We start from the raw sequence: 6,000 nt of genomic DNA, 5'->3' as shown, positions 1-6,000 counted from the left end.
AATTTGGGAAAATTGCCAAATTGCAGAGAGTCCTACACATATCTCCATCGTGTAACTGGGCATCGCTTAGCTGCAAAATAACTATTCTTCAACTTCAACAAAGTCTGTTAGGTCCTGCTAAACATTGTTTTTGTTTAGGTGTCAGCATTCCTCATCTGGAATCACATTAGACAAGTCTTACCATACCTAGATTGTTCTCTAGAAATATAACTGCAGTATATCAGAGATGTATGACTACAAGAGACCTACGCTAATTATGATTTTACCAAGGGCCAGGTGCACCAAATGTACAATAACCCATATAAAACTTTAGTGTATTTTGAAATACATGTACAAGACTAAGTACAGAAAATGCTGCTAATAACCCGAAACCTCATTTAAGCGAATCCTGTGAGAACAACTTCTGTCGCGTGGAGAGAGCAAGGGACAATTGGATGGAAGAGGAAAGAGGATACCTTTTCGTCCGGCCATCCTCGCCCCAGCCTCAAGACCTAGTCGAAAGCCATGTCGATTTTAGCCATTTGTTTCTCTAATCATAAGCGCAAGAAAATGAAATATAACAATCAAGACAGGAATTGGAACTATAACCATCATTAAACCATGCCAAACAATGAAACATGCAGAGACGAAATTAAGACGCTCCCTTGGTACCTTGATAAATTACCGAGTTAAATGTCCAATGTAGTCAAAACAGTTTGCCTGTTTTAATCTTGAACTTGAGTGCGTACAGTTGCCTTCTTGTAATGAACTTGATTGGATGGTCCATTGACTGCCTGTGCCAATCAGTTGCAGAAATTAACTGCAAGAAAAGGAGAATCAGACCAGTAGACAGGCTTCCAGTCGAACCTTATAACATGTGATGTCAATTGTAAGCAAACCAAATAATGGAGAGTGGATAGCCCTCGAAGGGAAAAACCACTCTTGAATAGATAAAAATATATGTATAACAAAAATAAGTGAATGTATCAACTCTCTACCAGAAAGGAAAGAGCGAATATAGATGACTTAAGATCCTTGCTACAGCTTCAGTATGTATTGTAAACATAATGAATTAAGTTGACTATGTTGAACTGATGCCACCAGTTAATGAAATAACAGAATAACAATATTAGGAAGCAGAAGTGCTAAAGGATATCCAAGTGGAACTCTTCAATCTCAAAACAACCGTGGAGGATGAATTGTGAAACTTATCTGATTCAAGTACTTTCACTTTTGTGCCAAAGAACTTTTATTTATCATTTCTCATCAGTCGTCACTTGAATAATTGTGCCAAAACCGAGTTTATAAGTGTTAGAACTTATTATTCAAAACTCAAGAGAGCTCAACCGAGTTAGCACTGAAGCGAGAGCATTCAAAAGTCTCTGTATACGATCTGAAACACATAACTCCAAAACGAAGAACTACTCAGATCTGTCAAAAGTTGGATGTGAACTTTGAACAGTCGGTGCTTAAAAGTCGTCTAATACTCGCCAACTTTCTACACTTCTTTATTTATGCTTCTTTCTTCATTTCTAACATCAATCACCTTGGGTGCTCAAGCTTTAGTGTGCAGTTTTTATTCGGCATTTGCGGTTGCTGCATTTTAAAAATCGATCAACACCAGTACATTATGTCTTTAACTGAAGGAAACATTATAATTGTGGACAAGAATAATTATCGTTTCTATTGACACTGACAATTATCTCTAACAGTTCCATATTATAGATGAGAACTGTGAGTAAAAATTGATAAACTCTGATGTAATCTTGCTTTTCAAAAAGAGGAAACATAACTAGGCATTGCCAAGGATTTGTCACACAGTTCCACCAGTCACATTTATGAATTACTTTGGCATTCTTTTACATTCACTCTAACTTGTAGCCAGATCTTCCCATCATCGGTTCAGATTTCCTTTTATTTTCCATGGCTTAAAATTTCTTGGTTATGATCAAAACTAGAGTTAGGCAGAGGTAAAGCATCCAAAGCATCCAAGATTAGGGCAAAGTGTAAGGATAAACGGAAAAATGGTATCAAAGTTGCATAGAATTTTCTGTGTAACAAAACTATTGTAGGGAGAAATCTTGCAATATTTTGCCATTGCTGACTTCCCAGGACACATGCTTAGCAAATGACAGATGCAGCTTTTTTCTATTTTCCCTGAAAGCCACCCAAGGGAATTCTCCCGGCAATTACTCGATGTTAAAAAGATCAATCACCGATGATTTACTTATGCACGTGTAAAACTGCCGACGATTATGTCAGTAACCTTCGACATATTAGGTGCCGTGGCCCATATCTAACTCCACGAGGCAGCTAATATGGTGGACCTCTACTGGTGGAAGACATGCTGCAGTAAAGAAATTGGATAGAGAATACCCGAGCTGAGTATCATCTGTGAAAAGTTATACAATTTAGCGATAGGACAGAGACAGTATCGAGGGAGAGCAGCCATATGTTGCTATCTTTAAGTCGACTGTCATATCTGTCGCATAAGTATTTGGAAATTCTAAGCTTCATACGCTAGGAATGCAGTGTACTTGGTCTTCTATTTTACGGTACGTGTGTGTGTGTTGGCAAGAAAACTTACACTTAAAGACCCACAGACTTCAGCATCAAGCATAAGACAACAATTGGTCCCTCAGAACCCAATAAAAGAACCAAGAGGAAACCTTAAAATCAAGCAACTCAACAGGCCAACATTAAACAAGCAACTCTACAGTCCAAGAGATCCTCTGGCCCAACTCACCCAATATGAATTCTCGGCATTGAAAGTGGGTCAAGCTTATCCAACTTAGAAATGCAAATTTGAACATCTAGAGCTTCTTTGCTCACTGGTGACGCTAGACCTCAAAATTTTGATGGTTTGCAGATTTGTCACAAAACCGACCTCATAATGCAAGACTGAAGTTGCTTTGCACTCATGGAACAAGACATGCATGTAGTAGGGCTAAAAATTAGAGAAGATTCAAGACAAACCTTTCTGTCGTACCAGAAGAGTGATAGGGCAAAATAGGGAGAAGGACTTTGTGACTGACAGCTGAAGGGTAGAGAAAAAGAAAAGGAGCGGGTCGGGCCCAGGTCAGATCCGGCTCGGCCCGACCCTTTTTTTTTTCGAATTTTTTTAAAAATAAAATAATTATAAAAAAAAAATTGATAAATTTTAAAACTAGTGACGCAAATGCTCCTAATGTCTATATGTGATGCAATTTTAATAAAATCTTTTTGTTAAGGGGCTGGAAATTAATCCATAACTTTCTAATGCAATTAAGTGTTAACAACTCCAAACAAGAGTTAGCTTGTAGGCATAAGTACAGGTTTTTAGTGAATCTGTTCCTAGTCAAGGCTGGTAACAACAGAAGCTTAAGTAAAGAAATGCAGAACAGTAAGGCATGTCATAGCATCAATATTGTCACTACACTGAGTCAGTCATCCACATATTTCGTCAACAGAGTCGCACGCTTAAATCCACTAGTCATGAGCATCAGCACACAGTTCAACAAAGTAATCCTAAAAATATCAGCAAAGCTCATCCACCTTCCAGCGAGCTGCGGAGCATATTAACATCTTCCAGTAGGTTTCGTCAACTGCACCACAAACATGAAAGAAGTCAATTACTTCTCAGCTTTGACTAAATCAAGAGAAAGTACATGTTACAGCATATAGTCAAAGATACGCTTGGAAAAAGTATTTGGTTGCAAAGAACATAGATGTGCATTAACAGAGAAAGAGCCCAGCCTAAAACTTCAAAAATCTCATAGTGCACAATGACAAAACATTATCCTTCCTGCAGTTAATATTACTCCATGGCAAACTCTTGTTCTGGATGTACGGGTTAGCCAAACAAGGATAGGAGTGTAGGAAATTACGAAGCAGAATCAGGCAATCAGCTCATCCTTTTCTTTTTAAAACCTGAGCTACTCATCCCGAAGCTGCCGCCGCCGCTGGCGGCTGCTGCTGCCGCTGCAGCCGGCAGTTCCGCGCAGCCGGCAGTTCCGCCGCCACCGTGAGTGGTGCCTCCGCCGCCACCGGTGGTGCCTCCACCTCCGCCACCGCCGGTGCCGCCGCCGCCGCCGCCCATGCCGCCGCCGCTGCGCGTGCCGCCGCCGCCACCCGTGCCGCCATCGGAACTCCACCGCGCTGCCTGCACCTACACCAGCAATAGTATAGGGCGGCAATGAGGGCAGCTGCGACTGAAAAGGTCAGTGCCACGGTGGTCAACGCCTTAATCATGGGGTTAATCTTCTCCACCCCATACGGCGGGTAATTGACCGTATTTTGAATTGTTGATGACATCTGCAGGAGAGGAGCGCAGTGAGAGAGCGAGGGAGCACAGAGGGAGAAGATAAAAGAGAAATGGAAACCAAGGAGAAAGAGAGAAGGAGAGAAAATGGAACAGGCACATTTCGCGCACAACATACGAAAGGGTCGGCTAATACAGCAAACTGCAACAGACAACATCAGGAGCTTTCTAGGAACAGTAGAAAAGAACTTGAAAATGCTCTAATTCCCCACAAATGGCCACTAGGAGAGGCTCCAACTTCCCATGATCCAGTGGTTACCCCGCCTCGTGTTATCTCATTACACATAAACAAGTCAGACTCATTTCAATGCAGATGCCGCCCCAGGATTTTTTCTTAGCCAGTTGAACAGAGTTCCACGCATCAGGAGCTTCTGTTGTATCAACTATCAACTGAGTCTGCATCAACTACTAAGCCTCGCCACCAACAATCTCCCCAATCAGAATTCCCAGCCCCTATTCCAATTTCTGCTTCAGCCCAATCGACACTACTGGCTGTTTACATCAAACTCCTTCACTGCAGTATCGACCGGGAGGCCACAATTTCGGCAGGTTGTTGTTCAACCCGGTTAGAAAAGCCATCTCGTTTCTACTCTTCCGAATATGCTAACAGCAGAAGGCTGTTCTAGTCATAACCTCTGCAGACACACACAGACAGAGAGAGAGAGAGAGGGGTTTCGCCCCCGCCGGCCCGCGCGACCCACACAGACAGAGAGAGAGAGAGAGAGGGGAAGCGAAAACCTTAGGTCTCGATGCGCCCGGCCGACGATCTTCGCGAAGCTTTTCCTGCCCTTCTTCTTTTCTCCGTCGATTCTGATCGGAGGGAGGCTCGGACGGATGCAATTGAGGAAATGGGCGATCGCCATTTTTGCACACTCTGAGCACTCTGTGTCCGCACAGATTCTCTGTTTTTAGGCTCCCGCTCTGCTTTGAAGTGCCAGAAGTGTCAAGTGAACTTTCCATTATAAGACTTTTCTTTTTCTTTTTTTCTTTTTTCTTTTTTTTTTGGTTTGGCTTGAACCCTTATAAATAATTGAATATTACGTAATTCATTTTTTTGCCTCTAAATCGTTTACTAAGACCAATTGATCCTCTATCTCAAGGAAAAAGAAAAAAAAAAACATATGAATTTTGTCCAACGCGCAAAAGTTCATTTGATGAATTAGATAATTAACGAAAAATTGAGAAAAAGAAAAGTCCTAAACCTATATTGTATTTATATCAATTCTGTTATTAACCTCAATTTAATCAATCCATCTAATTTTAGCTAGAATTTACCAATGTGAACAGTCTTCTTTTGCAATTTTTAAATTATTTTTTCCTTTCATTTTCTTTTTCTTCTCGTTTCCTTTTTTCTTTTCTTTTTTTTTTTTTATTTTTTTGTATTTCACATTTTGCCAATTTAGTCAACTATGGGCAAGGCCGACAATGATGTTGAGACTTGCCAAAGCTCAACAGCCATAGTAAAAGGATAAAAGGAAGAACAAAAAGAATTGAAAAAATATATATTAAAAAAAAAGAATCACGAGAAATTTATGAGATTCCGAATTATTTTAGATTTCTAATTTTTCCATTGTCCATGAATATATTCATCATGTGGCATCATGAGCTTCCATGCAATTTTCTTGTCGTAGATTTAAGGATTTAAAAAGACACGTGCGAACCTAAGACCGAGACAATTTCCTTTTTTTTTTTTAAAGGAAAAATTATCAAAAAATTCCAAA

The 6,000-nt window shown here is 40.4% G+C and overlaps 1 long non-coding RNA gene across 1 annotated transcript; it reads right to left on the bottom strand.

The window, feature by feature from the left end:
• Nucleotides 1-660: 660 nt before the first annotated feature.
• LOC120294136 lies at nucleotides 661-3,924 on the bottom strand. Its single transcript, XR_005551622.1, has 3 exons — nucleotides 3,889-3,924; nucleotides 3,514-3,563; nucleotides 661-799 (listed from the first exon to the last, which is right to left on the bottom strand). It is a non-coding gene; the product is annotated as an uncharacterized LOC120294136 (long non-coding RNA).
• Between the last annotated feature and the right edge of the window lie 2,076 nt (nucleotides 3,925-6,000).

This window comes from Eucalyptus grandis, chromosome 5 (assembly GCF_016545825.1).
Source record: "Eucalyptus grandis isolate ANBG69807.140 chromosome 5, ASM1654582v1, whole genome shotgun sequence".
In the NCBI taxonomy this organism is placed as follows: domain Eukaryota; kingdom Viridiplantae; phylum Streptophyta; class Magnoliopsida; order Myrtales; family Myrtaceae; genus Eucalyptus; species Eucalyptus grandis.
Note: the sequence above shows the minus strand (reverse complement) of the source record. Positions and strands in the feature narration are given on the sequence as shown.